The sequence below is a fragment of the Macaca fascicularis genome, chromosome 7, assembly GCF_037993035.2.
Source record: "Macaca fascicularis isolate 582-1 chromosome 7, T2T-MFA8v1.1".
In the NCBI taxonomy this organism is placed as follows: domain Eukaryota; kingdom Metazoa; phylum Chordata; class Mammalia; order Primates; family Cercopithecidae; genus Macaca; species Macaca fascicularis.
In genome coordinates this window covers 73,547,145-73,571,872 of record NC_088381.1, presented here as the reverse complement: position 1 = coordinate 73,571,872, position 24,728 = coordinate 73,547,145, and the positions used below count along the sequence as shown (strand labels likewise).

The 24,728-nt window shown below is 44.1% G+C and overlaps 1 protein-coding gene across 2 annotated transcripts in view; it reads right to left on the bottom strand.

Annotated features, from left to right (window-relative positions):
- The window catches only part of ABHD2 (abhydrolase domain containing 2, acylglycerol lipase), a 115,917-nt gene extending 91,916 nt beyond the window's left edge, over positions 1-24,001 (bottom strand). For both annotated transcript variants that reach the window (XM_045395967.2, XM_005560462.4), the window contains exon 1: positions 23,860-24,001. The gene's annotated coding sequence lies outside the window, so the exon portion shown is untranslated. The remainder of the gene's footprint in view (positions 1-23,859) is intronic.
- Between the last annotated feature and the right edge of the window lie 727 nt (positions 24,002-24,728).

Genomic DNA, 24,728 nt, shown 5'->3' with positions numbered 1-24,728 from the left:
CAAAAAGAGAGAACATGGGGGAAACAGCCAATGTTTATGCAGCACTGTCTACGTGCTAAGCTCTGTTCTTCAAATTTGACATATGCTAGCTCATTTAATCCTTCCCATACCCTATGAGGTAGATGCTATTATTACCCCATTTTATAGACAAGGTAACTGAGGCATAGGAAGTTTAAGTTACTTGCCCAGTGTCATACAGCTGCGGGGTAGAAAAGCCAGCATTTATATCTGGCCCAAGAGATCCTCCTCTTAATCACCATGCTGTGCTACTTGAAGGCAGGTAAGTAGAGAAAGAGAGAGAGGCAAGCAAGAAAATGCATGGTGCAGGAGACACACACGAGACACCAGAGACTTGCCCAAAGTCAGACAGCTGTAAACAGCAGAGCTGGGATTCAAGCCCAATTTTTTTTTTCTGATTCTACCACACCAAAATGACTTCAGAAGAAAATCAAAGCCAGTTGAAGGAAAGAATCAATTAACCTTCGGAACAGTCCTGCCTAACTTCCAATTATTATCTGTCCCTATTCTGAGACAAATTAGTCATAGGCTAGGCTGTGGTGAGGTAGGCCGGAAGAGCAAAGTCTTCAGCCACATGATAGGCCACCTGACCCCACAGGCTTGGCTGCCAAATGAAAAACAGGGCATGGACCCAATCAAAGATCCTAAACTGGCAGTCCACGGGGCAGTGTTGCATTCAGTTGGCATTTAAAAAACAAATTTATTCATTGCCATATTATTAACACCAGGAGATTTCAGATAAAAATCTAGATTTCTGATTTCTCTTGGAAATAAAATCAGAAGATTTGGCAACACAGGGCCAGCATTGTCACACCACGACAATGGACAGAGCTGAGCAGGGCTGCCCCCTTCAGACCCAGCAAGCTCTCTCCAGGTGACCACAGTCCCCACCACTCCCTATTATGGGGTCCTCAACACTGACCCCTGGCCCGCTTTAATCATTTACAGTACCTGAATGGTCCCCGTAAACATCTGAATATGCAATCTTTGGATAAAAGCATCTAAGGTCCCTTCTGGCCCTGAAAAGGTCTGTGTTGACTGAATATTTGAAAAATATATGCTCTCTCTCTATATATATATATAAAAATAAAAAATTCCTAGAAAAAATGATGGAAAGGCAAGAGTGGCAAAGCTGATAGGATAACAAGATGTAGTGCCTTTTATTTATTGATATTTTCATTGAGGTTTATTTATACCTTAACTCTTTCCACAAACTACTTGAGACAGCTTCAAGATAACACCCTTAGTGAATCTATACACATAGCGAAGGATCTGGAAATGTGTAAGACTGCTAACTGCTTTCTGATAGTAAATGTCCCCTTCATCCTTAGTAGAGAAACCTGGGAAATGTGCCCAGCTGAAAAAAACTACATACTCCCACTTCCCTTAGCTAGGTGAGTCCATGTAACTAAATTCTGGTCAGCTCTGGAGGGGTTGATCTAATTTCTGGGAAGGCTCCTTAGAGGGCAGGGAGTTCACCCTTTGTCTGCCCTTTTCCCTTCTTGCGTCCCTGGAATGCAGAAAACATGGCTGCAACTCTAACAGCTGTCTCGGGCCCTGAAGTGACCTTGAGGTCTCTCTAGGAGCCCCATTAAGATGACAGCAGGGCAGAGAGAAGAAATCTGAATTCCTGACAACTTAATGGAGCCACCATATCAGATCTAGACTGCCTATCTCAGGACTTCTTTTACATGAGAGAATGAACAGTTGAAGCCACTATGACTTCTAGACTCTTTTACTTAGCAATTTCTAAAGATACAGAAGGAAAACTATGTATTCAAATCTTTATGAATGCTAAAATCACTGGGTTATAAGACTATTGGCAATTTCTTTTTTTCTATTTCCCAAAATTAATGACTACAAATATTTTTATTATTAGAACAAAGCATTAAAATAGTAACTAAGAAAATCTAAGGAGAAATTTTAAAACCCTGGAAAGGAAAATATGTATGTCAACATACACAACAATTATGTATGTGATAAAGCTTTAATGCATGTGATTATGCTTTAATTAACTTATCTGAGCTTTCTGTTGGCAGAAAAGGGAAACCCAGTCAGACCTATGGTTTCCAAAATGGAAAGAGAGCTAACATATATTGTGCTCTTCACCCAGTGTCATAACAGATACTCAGTGGAAACAGGGCTTATCTGGCACAGAATTATTAAAAAAAAAATGTGGGACTTTATGTAAGGGGACCTTGAGTGATGTGACAGACAATGTCCTCCCACAACTTTTTTTAAATAGCAAATGCAGTAGGTAATTAATTTCCTCAACCCTCGAAAAATGCCAGGGTTTTAAACTTTAATTCAATTCAGGGAAGGCAATTCTATGAGAGATTATTTATAATTATTGTGGTCCAACTACACAGCCTTGATCCAAGCCTTCATTCAACCTGAAGTCCTGAGGAACAGGTCAGTTCTGCATGTCCCTGGGGACACTTCCTGGCGTTTCAGCAGGCTTATTTAAGTACCTGACTACCTCCAGTGCACCTAGCATTGTGCAGGTTGGCAGTTAAGTAAATTCTCATTTTAACCAGGAGGAAAAGAAATTTATGTTAAGGCTATCTGTACTTTAGAAGCTTAGACGAAAATCAGTCCAGGAAAAAAAAACAATTAAGCAAGGAAGGACTCATGGAGCAGCTAGATCTAGAACCCAGCCTTAGTGAATGAAGTACAGTTGTTCCTCCTTAACTGCAGATTCAACCAACCACTGATGAAAAATTTTGAAAAAAAAGACAACAATAAGGCTGGGTGCGGTGGCTCACGCCTGTAATCCTAGCACTTTGGGAGGCCAAGGCGGGTGGATCACTTGAGACCAGGAGTTCAAGATGAGCCTGGCCAATATGGAGAGACCCTCATCTCTATCAAAAATATTTAAAAATTAGCTGGGTATGGTGGCACGTGCCTGTAATCCCAGGCTGAGGCAGAAGAATCGCTTGAATCTGAGACGCGGAAGTTGCTACCACCGCACTCCAGCCTGAGTGACAGAGACTCTTAAAAAAAAAAAAAAAAAAAAAAAGGGTAAGAGAAAAGATAATATAAAAAGAAAAAAAATTTAAATAAAAGCAATACAGTATAACAATTACTTACATCATTTACTTTGTAATCGATATTATAAGTAATCTAGAGATGATTTAATGTATATAGGAGGATACGCATAGGTTATATGCTAATACTATGCCATTTTATATCAGACTTGATCATCTGTGGGTTTGGTATCTGCACGGGACCTGGAACTGTTTCCCCATGGATATACAGCAAAAACTGTATAAAATGTAGAAGCATATGTAAGTATGAGTGTGTGCATGTGCAGTGCATATACATAGGTATTAAATGAGGAGTCAAGTAATTTTAGAAAAAAAATTTTCACATTCACTTTATCTTGCTGCATTTTGTTTTATGGTATTCTTTTATCCCCAAGTCTGACTTGTCACAAAATATTAATATTCTGAACTTGTTCTAGATACAGCAAACTCCGATTCCATTGTATTATTTTGTGTGGCCCTCCCCACTTTCCAGGCAGATGAAATCCAGTTAAAATGAACATCAGGCAGCCTAGATAGGGAAAAGAAGTCACACAGAACAGCTGGAGGGCTGGGTATGTTGCAGATGAAAAGGAAGCTACCCCCACCCCAAACCCAGCTCCACCTCCATGATGGGCTGGGCTTCCTGTGTACCTGCGGCAATCCCTTCTCTGCCAGCTAGCCCACACCTCCCCTGCCATTTTATGAATGGGATTTAGGTGCTGTAAATGGGAGTCAGAATTCCATTTATAGTCTGCATTAACAAAGGAAACCAAGGTGCTGCCAAATGCCCAACATCTAGTCACTAAAGGAACTCGCAGTGTTGCCCCTGGTCTCTAAGATAAGCTTGACTGGTATTTCCACCAGAGGTGAAGGCCTGAGCTGTGTCTCCCACGCCCCTTTCTGCTCTCCCCTGGCTAAGAGCATTATTTTCAGATGGAGGCACAGATAGAGTGAGAAACCGCCACTGCATTGGGAAAAGCTCCAGTCTGGGGGCTCTGAGACCTGGGTCCTAGTGTCTGCTCTGCCCCTTCCTGGCTGATGACCTTGAATCAAGGCACTTAACCTTTTTGGGCCCCAAAGGCCCCATCTGTAAAATGAGAAAGTTATATTAGAAGTAGATGATGCCAAAGGTCTCTTTCAGCTAGAAATGTCTGAGATTCTAGGGATAGAATTGCGGTCCTCGGCTAAAGAGCATAGGAAAAAACTATCGCTGTACTTTGTAACAGAAAATGGCCATTTTCCAGCCTACTTCATAGATGATTACACAGTTCATAAGAACTAACAACCCTCAGGGCCTTTGTTCTTTCTTCAAATAAATTAAACAGTTATATATTTTCTTTTAGCTGTGCCAATAATTTCATCATATTTATTCCACCTGCATGGGATCGTGATGCTTTTAGCCTTGGAACACCAATATTCACTGACAGGACGCAACTTACACTGCGGAAAGAACAAACAAACTGAGCAGAGAGACCCCAAACAAAGGAAACCCTTTATCTGGTGTAGCAAGTTGAATAGTGACCCTCCCCCCAGAATTCATGTCCATCTGAAACCAGTGAATGTGAAGTTATTTGGAATTGGGTCTTTGCAGATGTAATCAAGTTAAGATGGGGTCATACTTGTTGGAGGGGGTCCTAACCCCATGACTGGTGTCCTTGGAAGAAGGGAAATCTGGACACAAAGACACAGATACACAGGGGAGGAGGCCACATGAAGATGGAAGTGGAGACTGGAGCCACGTATCTACAGCAAGCAACGCCAAGGATGACTGGCAACCATCAGAAGTCAGGAGACAGGCGGGGAATAGTCTTGCCTTCAGAGCCTAAGGAAGGAACCAACCTTGCAACACCTGTTTTCAAACTTCCAGCTTCTAGAATGGTGAGAGAATATGCCCAAATTACCTCTCATGACTCAGGAGTTCCACGCTCCTGTCCTTAGTGGCTGAAGGGACTGTTTGCCACATCCTTCTGAAAGGCCCCTTGTTACTCAGACAAGCTCCAATCAATTCAGATGATAGCTAACTGACATGAACACCCTCAGATGACTCGTTGACATAATACAAATTGCATTCTGTGAATAAATACTTATTGGCTTGGCTTCTTTGCCTCTGTGATTCAGCTGTCAGAACCATCCTTTCCTTTCCTCTTAGCTATCAGCAAAGTGAGGGAGCTCAGAGGACACAGACATCTGGGGGAGGGGGAGATCTCTCTTCCTTGCAACCCAAAAGGACCTAACATAACAAGCTTTGATACTTATGGGTCCTAAGGCAAATACCTCTCAAAGAAAACCAAGCCAAACCCCTAAAGGATTTCTCTGTTCCAATTCCATCTGGTTGAAGATGTAAATTTCATTTAGGGTCCAGTCCTGCAGTGAGACAGCCAGTGCCAAATCCAGCTACAGTGTTTGTCCTGGGGCAAGTTCCTTAATCCCTCTGAACCCCATCTGTAAACTGAACATGTTAATACATAAAGAGCATTTTAAAACAATGCCTGGCATACAGTACTACTGTATTCGCTATTACCATCTCCACTATTAAACTTTCCTCCATTTTGCCTCAGTAAACAACCTAAGTTGACAGAAATGACCACAAAACATACTCCTTCCTAACTGACATACAAGTCTCATTAGCAGTGAACTCACTAGCTGATTGACTGCTTGGGCCTCCTCCAAAGAGTTTAAAATTAATCCCAGGACATACTCTTGTTGATTCTTCTAAAATGGAACCATATCTTCTAAAATGGAACCATGTGAGACTTAATAAATTACTGGATAATAAGTGGTGATCATCATGTCCCATAAACAGTTCCAAGATGCATTGTTCTTGTTTTCTGTGCTAAAATGCATCCTTGGCAGTGCACAGCTGGAACCCCTCCTCCTGACACCAACCCGCTCCTGCTGAGGGGCTTCTCCTGCCCATGGAAAGGCTACCCATTCCTCCCTGCAGGTAAAAATCCCCTCTTGCCTAGCCTGGCTCTCCCAGCAAACTGTAATGCCCTGAGATAAAACTTTGTCCCCCAAAGTACCCTGTGAGGGTGTCAGGATACGGATAGCAGAAGGCCACATCACATTGCCCCAAAAACATGGTTTGTTTCCATCCCATGTCATCCTGATTTTTCGGCCTCTTTGGTGGCAACTTAGGTAAAAGTACAACCCCATCTTAACTTGATTACATCTGCAAAGACCCAATTTCCAAATAAGGTCACATTCACTGGTTTCAGATGGACATAAATTTTGGGGGGTCACTACTGAACTTGCTACACCAGATAAAAGTGGTCAACCTTAAATGTGGGCAACATGTTACCCTTGGAGAGAAAGTAAGGAGGAAATGGGCCACCTTCTCCCCACTTTATCTGCCATTTAACTAAAGAAGTCAGAGCCATCATAGGGGGAAAAAGCCATTTTGCAGGGACAAGAACAAGCCCAGATGATTTGGGGGAGAAGGCCCAGCCATCCCCATCTGAGTTGTGCCTTTGTGTCCTCTGAGTCACTGCCACGGGATAGGAGAGCCTCAGAGCACAGCCAGGAGGCTTCGGGAACTGCACAGCCTGGCGACTGGGCCCTGTTCTCACTCTGGGTAAGGTCTGATGAGGTGAGTGAACACCTTAGCCAGCAGCTCACCAGATCTACTTTTCAGCAAATCAGTTTTGGTCTAGGCCCGCATGTCCTCCCACAGAGGGTTCTGTGGGACGGAGTCTTCACGGTGCTCAAAAACTCTGGGTTTGTTTTTGAGATGGAGTTTTGCTCTTGTTGCCCAACCTGGAGTGCAATGGCACAATCTCGGGTCACTGCAACCTCTGCCTCCTGGGTTTAAGCCTCTGGAGGAGCTAGGATTACAGGCGGGTGCCACCATGCCTGGCTAGTTTTTTGTATTTTTAGTACAAACGGGGTTTCACCATGTTAGCCAGGCTGGTCTCGAACTCCTGACCTCAGGTGATCCACCCACCTCAGCCTCCCAAAGTGCTGGAACTACAGGCGTGAGCCACTGCACCTGGCCAATACTCTGGGTTTTAAAAGATCCCCTCTCGGCTGGGCACAGTGGCTTACATCTATAATCCTAGCCATTTGGGAGGCCAAGGAGGGCGGATCGCTTGAGCCCAGGAGTTCAAGGCAAGCCTGTGTGACCTGGAGAAACTCTGTCTCTATTGTTTAAAAGAAAAAAAAAAAAGACCTCCTCCCACCACCACCACCTCAAGCCAGAAGGGATGGGAAAGACCTGGAAACAATAGGGCCAATCCTGTTTTCCAGAGATGCTGAGAAACACTGATTTTTGAACATTAACTAACTCAAGCCAGGGACTGCCCTGAAAGGGTGGGAGTGGGTTACCATAACAAGGAAGGATAAAGCCCCTGGTTGATCCAGTTCATCTCTTACAAACCAGGTCCTACAAGGTGAAGGGATCATCAAGTCACACACAATTTGGTAGAAGAGAATTGGAGGGATTGACAGATAATTAAATGTATTTAAGGCAAGGTTGCCCTCTGTTGTATTCAAGATAAGACCTTGAAATTGTCTTTCTGTGCAAACCTACTCATGTGATAACAGTTTTATTTAGTCATATTTCTTCCACAAAGTCATAAGGTCACAGACTCAATCTGCTGGAATTTCAGAAAATAGTCTACAAGTTCTCAGGGGGAGTAAAGTTACCCAATGCAGGAAAACGTGAACCTCACAGTTAAATGTCAGGAATGGCTACTAACCCATGAGCTTCCACAAAGAAAGTTACCAAACTGAAAATGTCTGAAGACTGAGTCACCAGTTAAACAGGAACATTTAATTGGGCACTTTTATGTGCCCTTACTAAAATACTGAACGGAAGCTGGCCTCTCCCACTAGCAAATAACCCTGCTGAAAGAATAGTACTGTCTACGAGAGAACGAATGGGTAAAGCACTTAGTAAAATCATAGGCAAAATTGTTTTCTCTTCCACTGAGAAACCATGAATCCATACCTGAGAGCAAACAAAAAAATCTTAAGCCAGGTATTTCCTCTAGGCAGATTCTAGATTTTCCAAGAGAAAAGGCACTTGAATTGTGAGATTTATCCTAAACATATTTTTAAAAATTGATACCATAATTAAATTCTGTAATATCAAAACCAAAATTCCAGTTTACCAGAACCCAATGAGCACAAGTGCCTACTTTACTGGAATTTTTAAGAGAAGGATAAAACTAAAGAAGAGGGCATCTCCAGATTGATTGTCCTGGGCACCATACAGATGCCACCCACTCTTCTATGTCTGGAAATAAGCTTCCAGAAGGAGGAAATGGAGATGGGGGTGGGAGGGCAAGACCCAGCGCCTGGCACAGCCGTTGCCTGAAGAACCACTCACCCCATGGAACTCCCTAAGGCAGGCAAAGAAGAAAGTTTCACCCAGACCTGCAACAGAAAAGGACGTACAGCTACTCTCAGTTAATGAGAAAATAAAAATAACTAGGACTCCTCGTTCCTGAGTGTTCTGGTTTACCAAGGCTCCCAGTGCCCCCAATGCCTGGCTAATACACACTGTAGGGCCCGTAATGAGAGCATTAACACGTGCAGCCCATTATCACTCTGACAGTCTTGCATTTCACCATGGCAGGCATCTGTGAGGAAACCCGACCAATGACCAATGGGCCAAGCTCCTCTCCTTCCCTGCCAAAGGAGAGACTTGCTCAGCACACTCACCCCAGCTGGGCAAAGCTGAGGTCACTCGCCCATCCATCTGTTTCAGCTGTGTGGCTCTCTGATGCTGAATTCTGCCACCTGGGAGCAACAGCACCCCTCAGGGCTTGGCCACCAGACCCTGTTACACAGGGATAGACAGCAGGAAAAGCTCTGTGCTCCTTGCCCTCCAAGACCAAGAGAAGGTTCTGGGGGCAATAGTACATGGTGTGCACAGCATTTTGAAGCATGCTTTACTTATTTCTGTTTTATAAATGCCTCGGACGCTGTGAGCAGAAACAGGATCGCCTGCCAGTTTAGAGCAGAAGGCCTGAAGGTCACGTGGATTCCTTTGTGACCAAGTCTTAGGAGACAAATGCTACCAGCTAAATCCAGATAAATATGAAGGGCTGATTTGTGCCTGACATGAAGAAGGGATACTGTGAGACAAGCACCTATCTGCTACTGCACACGCCAGCCTAACGCTGGGCCTCCAGGGAGCCCTGCCCAGCTTCCGCCATCAGTCCTGCTGATTATGAGAGCTAAAGAGCTTTGCCCCCACTTGTAGGTCAAAACCCAAGTGGAAAGACCCAGAGATTCTGGATTCTGGATGTGAGAGGAGGGAGAGGATCCCATTTGTGTCTCTACACTACTTGTCTCCAGTGGCATCTGGAGTTATTCCACCCCCTACCCTCTCTGAACATTCTGTGCCGTACAGCTCTGGGCAGGTCACTTGCACTTTTGGAAGATTTTGAGGCCTAGCTTAAGAGTCCATGTGATATAACTGAATGACACAGGGACGAAGGTTTTAGAACCAGAGGACCTGCATTTGATTCCAGATTCTGCCAAGTGACCTTGGGTGAATGATCTAAACATTACAAAGATTTGCTTTTTCTTCTATAAAATGGGGTAAGGGAGGTTACATTACATGTTACTGAAGGAAAGAAGTTGATGAAATTCTGTAGGCTAAAAAAATGACTTATAATGATAAATTATGCACAGATATCCTCAAGATAAGGTTTGTAAAATGTTTTCAGCTTTTTAGCAGAAAGCTGCTTTATTAAATATTTCAAGATTAGAAAAATGTTAGTTTTAAAGCAACTGCTAAGGAATTATAACACATGAGGAGCATGAGAATTGGTCCCCAAGTAGTCCTGAGCTTGGCTTTATCACATCTTTGCATTGAGGATACTGAACGATCTAAAAACTAACATCTCGAAAGGAAGCCCTCTGGGTTGTTACATTTTAGGGTATTAGCTCAGTGGATTGCTTTTTCAAGTAAAGAGTCAGAAATAAGTTCATGCCCTCACATGTTCCTCTCTCCCGTCCGTCCACCACAAACGCTCCACACTGTTGTTCCAGGCCTCACTCCTCCTGCCTACCACTCTGGAAGTAAGTTTTCTCAGCCTTCTTTAAAGCCCAAGGGCAATCCCACCTGCCACCCCCAGCCCACCAGCAGCCTTCTTCCTTTGGTTTTTGTGCAAACGTTGCCTGCATCAGGTAGGCATTTGCTCCGAGTCCACCTCTAGTCCACCTAAAAAATACTCTGCACTACAGAGCAGGAGTGCCCCACATGAAGCAGATAGCTACGCCACTCACTCCTCAGGAGCTCTTCCTCCGCTGGGCTTTTCCAATACATTCGTCTTGCTTCCTCATCAGTTTCCTGGGAGGCAAGGAACTGGCCATCAAGGAAGATGGTTTCATAAAAAATGGCAGAAATATTTCTCTGAGATTAGGAAAGAAAATGACCCCACTTACCAAAAATTGATTCACTGGCATAAGTAGGGAGCACCCTCATGGATAAAGCAGTGGCTTGCAAATGAAGAGGACAGAACCTGCTGAAAAGGCATCAATATCACTGGGAGGGATGTTCTGCAAACTACGCCCTCTTGACATTCCACCTCACTCCCCACAGGGACCAAAGACATCACTCTAACCTCTGTGGGGGCTATGAAAGAAGTACAATACACAGCATCCATAAAACAATTGGAAAATAGTACAACAAATCTGTATATAATGAAGTACTAAACTCTGAAGTACCAACTATAAATACTGGAGGAATTCAAATGAAGGAGGCAGAAAGAAGAAGGAGGTGGACCCAAAGCTGGGAACCACTGGAAGAGATGGAACAGAAGAGAAGGTGAGATGGAGGGGTGGATGCAGACGTCAGGCTAGGCTCACAGTTGAGCCAAGACCCGAGAATGCTGGGCAGTCAGGAAATGGGCAGACGGGACAAGAGGGATGTGTTTCGGAGCAGTGGCAGTGAGTCATTATGGAATGAAGCTTCAGTGCTTTACTTACAAGGGGAATTCCAGACATCAGCCTGGAAAATGCCACACAGGTGCTGCCTCGGCTGTGTGCGTAGGGCTGTGCACTGTTGTTCATGTGAGGCCATAGGTGTGAGAAGCATTTACTTGGCTACATGTAACCTGACCCATGGCGATGTTGGACAAGCACTGACGTTCACTATTCGAGCCCCACTGCAAGCCCTTGATGGCATCTAACTAGTTTTGTACAACCTGCTGAACCATACAAGGATATTCACTGGGTGCCCATCCCCTCCAGGCCCTAAAACTCATACTATTTCTCAACTTCACACTATGTAACCACCTTTTCATAACTAGAACATTTGCTAGTCTCATCTCTACATAAAAGTGATGATTCATATCTCTTTCTTCTCTGTTGGGAGTTCTGATCTTCGCACTTATAATTCAATCCTGTTTAAATTCTACACAAATTTAAATTTAGGGTGTTAAGTACATAGTGGACACTGTAATATTTACTAATTGACTAAGTCTGTGGCATTAGCCTAAAGCATCATCATTGTGGTTCTCTGAACATAAGTTTCTTACCAGATTATTACATTAGGCGGAGAGGTACAGGCCTTTATGAGTAATCGCCACGCCACTGTACATCAGGAGAGAAAGCTCACTGTGGCCTGGGCTGTCAGCAGCTTTTGGATATTTAAAGAACATCTCAAAGTTCAAGCAAATAATTATCCATCCAAAAAAGAGAGTTTTCACTTTCCACTGCTCAGAGGAGTTACTGTCCCAGGACATATTTCTTTCACACTTTCCCCTTTTGTCTTAAGAACATCTCACTGGGCTCAAAGATCTACTCCAGAAACTGTTGTCTCACAAATAAAGAAATACATTCAAAGCTAAAACAGGATGTTGGAGGTAGCAGAAGAAAGGAAAGGCCCGCAAACAGATGGCAGATGGAAATCTACCCATTGATTGTTGACATTCAGTTAAATACTGAAATACCATTAGAAGACTCATGATTTCTGCTATTCTCTCCAAAACATACAATGCAACAAAATTGTCTATGGTATTTTCCAACTGACATGAGCTTATTTGGTCCAGAAAATATAAAACAGAATACAATTAACTGTAGTTTAACCTAGATTAAGAGGTTGGTGAAATTATAAAATAAGGTTCTTTTTTTTTTTTTTTTTTTTTTTTTTTTGAGATGGAGTCTTGTGCTGTTGCCCGGGCTGGAGTGCAATGGCACATCTTGGCTCACTGCAACATCTGCCTCCTGGGTTCCAGCGATTCTCCTGCCTCAGCCTCCCGAGTAGGTGGGATTACAGGTGCCCGCCACCACAACTGGCTAATTTTTTGTATTTTTAGTAGAGACGGGGTTTCACTATGTTGGCCAGGCTGGTCTCGAACTCCTGACCTCGTGATCCACCCACCTCAGCCTCCCAAAGTGCTGGGATTACAGGCGTGAGCCACTTTGCCTGGCCAATAAAGTTCCTTTTCAACATCTAAGGAAAATGGAAAAATATTTCTACAAAGATTTCTGCTTCATTGAGATACTTTCTGTAGATGTGCATTGGAGGTGGGGTAGAGAGGCTACTTGCAGGGTTTGGAGACAGACAGATTTGACCCGAACTGCAGTTACACTACTTACTAGTTGTGTGACTTCGGGCAAGTGGGAGGATCACTTGAGCACAGGAGATTGAGGCTACAGTGTGCTATGATCGCACTATTGCACTCCAGCCTAGGCGACAGAGTAAGACCCTGTCTCTTTAAAAAAAAAAAAAATTAACAACACAATGTGAACTTGGGAGTGGTGTGCTCACCAGAGAAGATAAGGAGAGACTTCATTCACCAAGGCTGGAAGATCCCAGTATAGAGCCAGATGTCTGGGTCCTCAAGCCTGGTTAGTCTGGTCTTGACTTGCCTGTGAGCAATCATGACCAATGCTAATTTAAATGACTTCTACAGGTAACATATGGATCACACATATGTTCCTTCTCCCATTCTAGGCAATAAGCTCCTCTACTGACCGCCCAGACAAAATATTAAATCTGTGAACCATAAGTTAGGGTAAAGACTCTCATCCTAGGATCTAGTATTGTTCTTTGGCTCTGATACTGTTATCTTTAAATCACTGTATCTTTATTATTTATTTATTTATTCTTTGAGACAGGGTCTTGCTCTGCTGCCCAGGCTGGAGGGCAGTGGCATGATCTTGGCTCACTGCAACCTCCACCTCCCAGGTTCAAGCAATTCTGTTCTCATGCCTCAGCCTCCCGAGTAGCTGGGACCACAGGTGTGCACTACCATGCCTAGCTTAGTTTTATATTTTTCACCATGTTGGCCAGGGTGGTCTTGAACTCCTGGCCTCAAGTGATCCACTTGCCTCGGCCTCCCAAAGTGTTGGGATTACGGGTATGAGCTACTGTACCCAGCCTTTTATTTATTTATTTATTTATTTATTTATTTATTTATTTATTTTACAGAGACAAGGTCTTGCTCTGTTACCCAGGCTGGAGGGCAGTGGTGCAATCATAGCTCAGTGCAAACCTGAACTCCTGGGCTCAAGTGATCTTCCTGCCTTAGCTTTCCGAGTAGCTGGGACTGCAGGTATGTGCCACCACACCTGGCTAATTAAAATTTTTTGTTGTTGTTGCAGAGATGGAGTCTCACTATGTTTTCCAGGCTGGTCTCCAACTACTGGCCTCAAGTGATCGTCCCACCTTAGCCTCCCACTGTGCTGGAATTATACAGGTATGAGCCACTGAGCCTGGCTAAATCATAACTTTAAATGAAGGAACAAAGCTAGATGATAAGAAAATGTTCTATTTGTGTAGCTCTATCATTTATAAAGTATTTGTGATTTTAATACATTACCTCATTTACTCCTCAAACATGTCACAGAATGCATTTGTGTTGACAGTAAAGATTGAAATGCCTAATTTACTGACAAAGTGCATCCTCAGACATTACCTCATTTGGTGCTCACAACTGCTGTGAGTTAATATTAGTGCAAGCAAGGAAACTGAGGCCCAGGGGCCCTCCATGTGCCAGGCCCTGGTAAGGCTCTAGGAATACAGAGAAGCAAGGCACCCATCCATCTTATAAGCTGTTTGCAGAGCTGGATGGATTCTAATCACTTCAGCCTTGATACTTCAGCCTTACAGAAGCTCCATAAGGCCTCTCTGCTCAACCATAAGAGACTTAAAGAAATCTGCATTCGGTTGGGTGTGGTGGCTCACGCCTGTAGTCCCAGCACTTTGGGAGGCCGAGGCGGGCGGATCACGAGGTCAGGAGATCGAGACTATCCTGGCGAACACAGTGAAACCGCATCTCTACTGAAAATATAAAAAAATTAGCCGGGCGTGGTGGCGGGCGCCTGTAGTCCCAGCTTCTAGGGAGGCTGAGGCAGGAGAATGGCGTGAACCTGGGAGGTGAAAGAGCTTGCAGTGAGCGGAGATCGCACCACTGCACTCCAGCCTGGGCGACAGAGCGAGACTCTGTCTCAAAAAAAACAAAAACAAAAGAAACCTGCATTCCTCTTATAAGCTCTTTTGTGGCAAAGTGCTGATTTCTCTTGTGATTTCAGTGCAACATCCAGAATTTCTATGTAGAGTCAATAAATAGACTGATGGGTGATATTAATGATAGATGGAGGGAAAGGAACTATGTTTTCTAAATTGGGAAAAATATCCTTGGCTATAATCTACTTGGCATTTTCCATCATCCCACTATTTAGAAGGTACATTTGTCAACATCATTGACAAGAATGAGCAAGCACTTTATTAACATGATCAGAATAGAGGAAAGAACTGCAGCCAAGATATTTGGAACCTGAGCAGCTAATGTCTACAGTGTGAATACAGGTCAGGCCACACAAGGAGCTGGAAGGGGTTGGAAGCTCAGCTAACACTGTGGAAAGCCTCCTCTATGGCCCATAGTGGGGCACAGGGTGTTCAGGCCCCAGGGAAACTCCTCAGGGCAGAGTGTCTGGCACAGCGTCCAGCAGAGAAAGAGCTCAATAAATGCCTGCTGAATTCTGAATTTTTCTCATTCTCTGAATGAGAAAAAAGAACATTTCCCAGCTGTGAGGACTCTAGCACAATCACATAATCCTAGGAATATTGTATGTCCCTCAATTTTTAGGAAATAGTAATGACATAATTGGATACATGAGAAAATGTAATAGGATGCCAAACAATATATGTAGAAATTTACTAAAATTTGACTGGGTGCTGTGGCGCACACCTGTAATCCCAGCACTTTGGGAGGCCAGGTGGGTGGATCACTTGAGTTCAGGAATTTGAGACCAGCCTGGGCAACATGTTGAAACACTATCTCTACAGCAAACACAAAAATTAGCTGGGTGTGATGTAGTCTCAGTTACTGGGAAGACTGAGATGGGAGGATCACTTGAGTCTAGGAGGTGGAGGCTGCAGTGAGCCCAGATCCTACCACTGCAATCCAGCCTGGGCGACAGAGTAAGACTGTCTCAAAAAACAAAAAAAAACAAGAAATTTGCTAACATGTATAATTCCATGTTAAGTGACTAAAACAAAGAGCAGAACAATATGTACAATATGCTACCAGTTGTATAAAAAAGAAAGAAAAAAAAACAGATGCACACACATTTGCTGGGACACACATAAAAGATCTCTGAAAAAATATACAAGATACTAGTAACATTGACTGCTTCTTGGGAGGAAGTTTTCCACTCTTTACCATGTTGTACCTTTTGAATGTTATAACACATGAATGCATTATCTGTCAAAAGTAAATAAATACCTCTACTGGACAGACTACCCAGTTTCTCCAACAAATTACAGGGAAAAGAAGAAAAGAAAAGAAAAGGGGATCTGTAGCTTAAAAGAGACATAAATGGTAGAACAATAAATCAGAATGTCTAATCCTTACTTGAATCCTAATTCAAAGAAATTAAGCTTAAGGAGAAAAACACTTATGCCATTTTTAAACAATTGGAAATTTGAACAATGATGATGTTTGATGATATTAAAGGATTAGTGTTAATTTTTCAAAGAGTAATAATGGGTGTTTAATAAAGGAGTCTTTACGTTTAAGAATTATCATGGAAATATTTATAGATGCAACTATATGTTTGGAATTTATTTCAAAATTAATGTGAGCTGGGAAAAGTAGCTAGGAAGACAGAGTAAATGTGAGTGGTTATGAGTTGATTATTGTTAAAGCTGGTGATGGGTTTTGTGGGGCATGGAGGTTCACTATCTGATTCTCTCTACTTCTGTATATCTTTAAAATTCTCAGAATAAAAAGCTAATAAATGAACGAGTGATTATTTAGCAATATGACAAACAGTCCTGCTAGTCACCAAGGCCTAAGCTCACCCCAACTTTCAGCTGCGATCAAGCCTCTACTGTCCCCGGGCTGATGAGTTGCCTGTGGAAAATAAACGTGAGGCTGCTGCCAGCTACTGCAATTCTGGCAAGAGTTTAGGTCACGCAAATATCAACAAGAAAACTTTATCACTCACTCCAAAAATAAACGAAAAGAAACAGAGAAATTAGTTTTGGAAGGCCTCCTTTCATTAATGTGGAAGGTAAGCGTTGGCTGCACGTACAAACGGGTGTGATGACTTGTACCTGCGGCCCTGTAAAGTGTCTTTCCCAAACCCATAAGCAATTTTTGTCACTCTCCTTGGGAGTGTTTCTCAAGTTCTCCAAATGACTTTATCACTTTCAGGGTCTGAACAGACAGGACCTCAAGGCAGAAAACCAATTAAGTCAACTCTTCAACTCAGTTAATATTTCTAAAATGTTCAACACATGGAAAGGAGCCATATGAATGACACAAACATGACTGGAAACCTCTGTCTGCCTCCCAGAGCTTCGATTCCTGCACTGGGGTCTTTCAAACTCAGGTACCAAATGGCTCCCTCCGAGGGGAAAAACTAGTCCTGCCAGATGCCCCTGGCTACATTACTTTGTGTTCGACTCTTAAATTTAAATTAAACTACTTTTATCCAACTATTATTTATTATACTATTTCTTAAAATGCACAAACAGTACAAATAGTACTCAGTATGGTGCATAAACTTCCTTTGGCACTTTTACAATTACAGAGATCCAAGCACATTTATAAAAACAAAATTACTAAAATAGTAAAATTCAGATGAGCTACATTAATGTAATGAGACTAATGCCATTTTTCAGACCTGAAATACCTGCAGACGATGTCAGTGTGGTCCTGCCTACTCCTGGGCAGGTTCTATGGATCCTGAGAGCCTACACTTCCAGGTACAGTGTGACATGTCCATTCTCACACTCCTTTTCTCACTGGGACCACTACTACAGCCTTCATTTACACAGTGCTGTGTGGTGTCATTTGACTTCACTTGATGCTCTCACATCTTTTCTGCACTAAGTCCATCTATATATTTTTCTCTATAGCGGGGTTTACCTGGCTTCGATTCATCAGAAATTCACATACAAATGGGGGAGGCATTGAGACTGTGTGGGTGGACCTTGATATTATAATTAGGTATCCCAACATTCCAGGACAGGCTTATAAAACATTTCCAATTATCATTAACACGAAACCAAAAAGTCTGAGTTTATAATCTAATGAGAACCCAAGGAACCTCAAGGACATATCCTTAGCCCTGGATTAGGAAATCCATAGCACAAAATGAATGTGGTGGTGGTACAGGAAGAAAGCAAAAAGTATGGTGGGGACTCGGATGAGTCTCAGAAGCCATCTGGGCCATTACCCGGCATACTAAATCATGGATTTAGTAAGTTTAAGTGCATGCTTCCAAAGAACTTATGTGTAAATACCACTGAAGAGCCTTACTTAATTCCAGCAGGTTGCTGAGGTCTTACCTCAGACCCCTCCCACTCCTCGGTCCTTAAGAACTAAAACATGGCACTTCAGACATGACAAATCCAGACTTCAGGAGTCAAAGAACAATTTCCAATATCAGTTCACCTCACTATAAGGTGCTACAACTGCCTATCAACATTGTGTAGTCTGTACCACCTAAAAAATTGGGCGCAAAGCCCCACCAAATGCTGCTGCAGTTAGGTTAACTTAACTAAATCAATGGCCTGGTTTTGTAGCAAAAGAGTAACCAGGATTGTTTAAGAAAACTGCAAAAGAGGAACCTCTCCTTGAGTAGAATCCTCTACTTTAGGCCCTCCCAAACAGCATAATTCAATAGCCATTAACTCAACCTTTTTAGTAAGCTAAATATGTCCTGGTTAGAACGTGCTCTTTAACCTGAGATACTGATCTTCCAACATTTTTGGTGCTAAAATATCTCCTTTTTTTTTTTCTTTTCTTTTCTTTTTTTTTTTTGAGAGAGTTTTGCTCTGTCACCCAGGCTGGAGTACAGTGGGTCAATCTTGGCTCACTGCAACCTCTGCCTCCCGGGTTCAAGCAATTCTTCTGCTTCAGCTTCCCGAGTAGCTGGGATTGTGAGTGTGCACCACCATGCCCAGCTAATATTTTGTATTTTTAATGGAGATGGGGTTTCATCATGCTGGCCAGGCTGGTCTCGAACTCCTGGTCTCAAGTGATCCGCCTGCCTCGACCTCCCAAAGTACTGGGATTACAGGTGTGAGCCACCACGTCCAGGCTAAAATATCTTTTTAGATGACAGGGATTTTGTATTTCCTTTTGTTGTTGTTGTTGTTGTTGTTGTTGTTGTTGTTGTTGTTTTGAGACAGAGTCTCGCTCTTTCGCCCAGGCTGGAGTGCAGTGGTGCGATCTTGGCTTACGGCAGCCTCCGCCTCCTGGGTTCAAGTGATTCTCCTGCCTCAGCCTCCCAAGCAGCTGGGATTACAGACACATACCACCATTCCCAGCTAAGTTTTGTATTTTTAGTAGAGACGGTGTTTCACCATGTTGGTCAGGCAGGTCTGGAACTCCTGACCTCAGGTGATCCGCCCTCCTCGGCCTCCCAAAGTGCCGGGACTACAGGCGTGAGCCACCAACCCCTGCTGTATTTCCTTATTTGAAAGAATCAGAATGTAGCAATCCATGTTGGGCTTCCTGATTTTTGTTTTTTATGGTCCTCATTGACATGACTAAGTAAACAGTACACAAATACATGCCTACAGTGACTGTGCACACAGGGAGGCAATCTTTCAGAGCTTCTCTTTTATCCAAGATAAAATGAGAGGATGAGGCAGGAAAATCGCTTGAACCCGGGAAGCAGAGGTTGCAGTGAGCCGAGATCTCACCACTGCCCTCTAGCCTGGGCAACAAGAGCGAGACTCTGTCTCCAAAAAAAAAAAAAAAAAAAAAGGAAAAGAATGAAAAAAGATCCTGGAAATGTGACTTGGGGAGGCCAGGAAGCTTCTCTGGAGAATAGAGAGCAAACAGCAAACTTTCCCTGGAAATGCTAGCACATTCTGCACAGATGGCAAGGCGAAGGGCCCAAGGACCAATGCGTTCCTCACTCACCAATGCCCCAGCTCTTCCTTCACAGCTGACCTTTAGAAGCTCCCCTGCACCTCCCCCCAGCCTCTCACAGAAAAGAAAAATATTTGCCTCCAAATATCCACAAGATCTTTAAGATCTCCAGCAAAGCTGCTGCCTAAATAAGACTGTTTTTTAGCATCCTTAGAAACATTAAACAGATATCTAAAATAGAAGGCCTTTATAAAAAATGACGTGGAAGCTCTTTTCACGCTGCCAAGAAATATTAAGTGAAAAAGGCAAGGTTCCAAATAGCATGTATACAGTGCGCTACCATTTCTGCAAAAAGGGGCGGTGTACAGAATATGTTAACGAATTTGCTTATAGATATATAAAATCCCTTGAAAGGGATTTTCAGAGGCCACTTCTGGAGGATGAAGAAATCACTAATGCTGGTTGCCTCTGAGGTTCAGGGGTCAGGGGTACACAGAGATGTATTTACTAGTTAACCTTTTGTGCTTTTCAAGTATTTTCTTTCATCATGTGAATGTATTGCCTATTTTTAAAAACTAAAATTTGAATTAAAAAATTTTAAATTTCTAATAAAAACAATTTTAAAACAAAAAGTTTTTAAGCAACAAACCAAACTAATTTGTTAATCTTGTCAACTGTGTTCCTGGCACACACCAGATGCTGAATTTGTTGAACTTAATGAACCTCCACTTAAAGACAACAAAAGAAAATCAAAAACCAGGCAAATCCAAGGGTACCAATGTTCCACTTCGCTAAAAAGCTCTTCACCTGTCTACTATTTATTGTGAAAGATCAGACAATGGGTCGGTGTGTAACAAGCCCCTCACCCAACTGGCCCCAGTCCACAAGCTTCAGGGGTAACGGTGGAGCTTATCATCTGTCCACACCAACCATTTTACAAACAGAAAACATTCAATCCAAAACCACGATGCCCTGAACAAGACAACAAAAAATAAATCTGCAGATATGAAAATAATCCTGAAAGCAGATAATGTAGCACCTGTATGGTATCAACACAGAAACAGCAGCACAGGGCTTAAAAATGTCCTAATCATGCACTGGCCAAAAAGGCTGAACCATGAAAAGCTGCTATAAAATCCTGACACCAGACAAATTTAAGAGGCACCCTGAACTTTTCATTGCTCTGTTCCCAGGGATAACTTAGCCCAAGATGAAACAGAAAGGCTTAAGTACCTCATGCCCCACATCATCTATACTCTGAAACTGGTCATGGAGTATTCAAAACTCACAATGCAATAAAAATAGGAATACTGTAAGTTGTAGGTCATGGTAGAAATTCTGCCACACAAAATTCAATTATATTGGAAATGTCTCTCTGCTGGGGCTTTTAAAAGAGCCAGATTTTAGGCAAAAAATAAGACAGACTCTACCCCTGTCTCCCATAAGATCAAAGAAAGTATTTCCTGCTTGGGGCAGGAGCTCTGAACAAGGGCAGTGAGAACCACTACAGAGGTTATGGGTCCTGCCAGAGATGACCAGGAGAAGGTATAAATGCTCAAAGCAACGAGTAACAGCGAATGAGAAGCCCTTCCACCAAAATGTTGAGCAAAGAGAGTGAGAAAGAGAGAAAGGGGCCCTTATTAATACACAAGCAGAGAAATGAAAACTATTATTCTAAAATGGCTGATCTCTAGAGCAGCTTAAACAAAAACCAAAATTCAGAATCAACTCAAGAAAAACAAAGCATAAGAAGGTGCGATTTAATGAAGTGATAATCTTTGGTTCAATCTAGAAAACAAGTAAAAACAGAAGAGAAAATCAAAGGTGACTGGATTCCTGCTAAAAATGAAAGTGGCAGGCATCTTTTCATCAAAAGGGAATTGGCTGGCACGGTGAGAGTGGCTATTTGTCAGACCTGTGAAGGCGATAAAGGAAATGAAGGTGAGAGTAAAAAGGAAAGAAAGTGAATGACCCTGACTAAAATGAGAGGAAAAAGACCATTCCATTGTACTTGCCATCTGGTTTATTTCGAGCTTTGGAAAAGAACAAGAAAAACGCAGATAAACCAGTGAACCAGCTATATTGCCAGCACAGATCAGTCACACACTTCTGCTTCTGCCAGGCCAGGCAGGCGCTGCTGGTGCTCCCCCTACTCGAATGACTAAGTAACTTGCTTAAATGCAGTTGACACACGATCCCTGAACTTCCGAAAAGCACTTAATACAGTGGCTCATAAAATCTTAATCTAAAAATGTTCATCCATTTAGAATCAAGCTGCATCACACGCATCGCTCGGGAGGAGGGCTGCAGAGAGGGAATACATATTTGGAAGAACACCATGGACATGGTATCATCCAGGACTTTACCATTTCGAGGGATTCCCACCCCTCGCTGCCCGCTTTTAAAGATAATTTTAAAAGGTTCAGAGCCTAAGAAGAATGTAACTGCAAGTGGGGAACTAACATAGAAACTGAATTACCTGAATCAGTAAAATAAGTAAGATATATGCAACGTGACTTGGAATCCCCTTGAAGCTGTCTGTGTTAAAATGAAATCTGGAATATGTTTAATGAATTGGGGGGTGGGGGGAAGGGGAATGGGGAAAATTAGCTCTTGATAGAGTATTGGGTGGTGGATATGAAGAAGAATGTATAAAAAGGCAACAGAATATCATATCTAGCAAATCTATTGTGCTTACCCTGTGCCAGGTACTGTTCTAAATGCTTCAGATGTAGTAACTCCATGCCCTTCTCAAAGCAACCTTCTAACATAAGTATCATTATTATTTCTGTTTTAGAGGTGAGGAAACAGAGGCACAGAGAGGTTAAGTAGCTTGCCCAAGGTTGCACAGCTAGTAAGAGGCAGGGCTAGGATTCAAATCCAGGCACTCAGGCACCAAAATCTGTCCCCCTAACCCCTCTGGGCTCCCCTAGAACTTAAAACACTGAGAATAGGCAAACTAAGCTTAGAGTGAAGTAAGTCATGCACTGGCTAGATCTAAAGTCAAGAGATCAACCCTTAGTCATGGGCCTGTGATGACCAGCCAGCCCTGTGACCACCCCAGGCCTCAGTTTCCTCACCTGTGCATTGAGGAGACTGAATTAGAGTCTATCTAATTAGATTTAGATAGAGATGAGCTCTATCCAAGGTGCCTTCAGCTCTAAAATGTCACAAGTCCGTGCTGACTACCAGCTGTATATGGATTGGTCTGCTTTCTGACTAGATATTCAAAGATTAATTCATCCTAAAACACACAGCAAGTTGTGTTAAGATTCCTTCTCTGCCTCCTGACCTTTAGAAGATTATGTTCTCTCTATTCAGGCAAATGACAGAGAGTAGTGAAGGATTTCTCTTTTGGACTCTGCTTAATGTGGCTGTAAGGAAACGGCCTTCGAAAAGCTCTGGGCACAGGTCTTGATGACTCTGCCAAACCTGCAGTCTCTCCAGGTCCCTCTATGGAGCCTGTTCTTGGAACTTGCCTTTGGATTTGGTTGCTGGAATGCAGGTGAAACTGACAAACTGGAGGTCGAGCAACCAAACTAGAGGGATTGGGAAGATTAAGACAGTGGTCCATGGTAGTTCAAATTAAGGAGTTTCATGGCGGCTAAACAAACCTCTATCTTTTTGTATAATCCAGTCTCTTTGCTAACACCCACTCTTGAGAGCTGAAACCTCAAAATTCATTATGGGTGAATTTAACAGCCACTTGGAACCTAATCGACCCCCAGAAGTACTATCCTCAAGCTAGGCATTAAAGGCCACTTAGAGTGCATCTGCGGGTAGAGAAGGCCCTTACAGATGGGTCATGCAGTCCTCCCTTGGGAGTCCTAAGCATCCCGCACAGGTGGCTGTCATCCGGCCACTGCTTGGACATTGCCAAGGTCGAGGCGCTAGCTGCCCGGCCTGGCAGGCAGCCTCCTGCGCTGCTGGACAGCTCTAGATGTGGGAAAAGCTCACGAAGCGCCTAGAACAGTGCCGGTCGCCAGGCTGAACTCGGTAAATGTGCTTCCAAGTGGGTCAAAAGCTGCCTCCCTAGAACTTAAACCCACTGGTCCTGGGTGCGCCCCTGAAGCCCCGAAACACAGAGGTCTCTCGGTTATCTCGGGTTGTAATCAGGACCCTCGGCCCTCTCCTCCCAGGTGCGGATCCCGGACCTTCTTCCCCAAGCCTGAACCGGCAGACCCCTCCCCAGACCCCAGAAGCCCCAGGAGTGAGCACCAATGGGGGAATGGCAGCCAGAGAGGCCGCGGTTGGGATTATCCCCAACCTCGGTTTCCCGGGCACGAGGGGACAAAGGGCCTCAGGAAGGCGTATCCCCCGCCGCGATCTGGGCTGTCCCCGCCACCGGGCAAGCCAGCCCTCTAGACCCCCACGGCGCCATATGACAGGCCCCCGAGGATCCCCTCAGGCTGCGGCGTGATGGGCCGAGCTACGCCGGGGAACTCGGGGCTCGGAGATTCGGTTCGACGGGTCCGGCGTGCGATCCCTGCTCCGCGGAGCTCGCTCGGCCGTGGCTTTACCTGCGTGTGATTGACTACAGGTGCTCAGCTCGCCCCCAGTCTGGTTCCTGCAGCTTCCTGGCTACCGGCGGCGCTCATGGATATACAGCCGGAACCCCTGGCCAGTGCAGCTCCCGCCGCTACCGGCCCCGCCCAAGTAACTGCCGCCACGCCCCTGACGACCGCTTCTGCCACGCCCCCAACCGCGGAAACCGCTTGTTCATTGGGCAGTTTAGCCGCTTCTCCACTTGCCCCGCGCGCTCATGGCATTACGAGGGAATCCACTGGTCAGCGAAGCTGCTCCTCAGAGTGGAGGCGGGATTCTTAGGGGAGAGCTCCTCAACAATTGGCTACATTTGACGGCTTTAGTCCAGGGACCCAGACGCTATTGGATAAGGCCAGCCCGGAGTGGGCGGGGAAAGGGGAGGAGGGCTAGAAGATGGGTAGTGTTTGCGGTGGATGGGGGCGGGGTGAAGAGAGGCGTAATTGTGACCGCAAGCTGCTTTAGAGGGCTGGGTAAGGTCAGTTGTCAACTGGGGCTCAGAGGAATGAGGTCGGCCGGTAGCTCAGCTGCGGGGCTTTGATGGGTCCAGGCCGACTGACTGACTCACGTATACTCGAATTTCGCAGGGGGTGAAATTTGAGGTCATATCCCGGGAGAGAGGAAGAAGGGTCGTGAGTCACCGAACCCCAAGGAGAGGAAAAGATGTGGAGGCAGCGACCTATGGCCTCTTCCAGCTCCGGACGGGGGATGGGGACGCTCTGAGCAATATGGGCCTCAGTTATTGTCCCACTGTCCTTTCAACCCTTAAGCAACCCAGTTGGAGGCCGCCTGGAAGAATGTAGCCTTTGAACTAGGGCCTGAAATTGGGGCTCCTACCGGTTGTGTG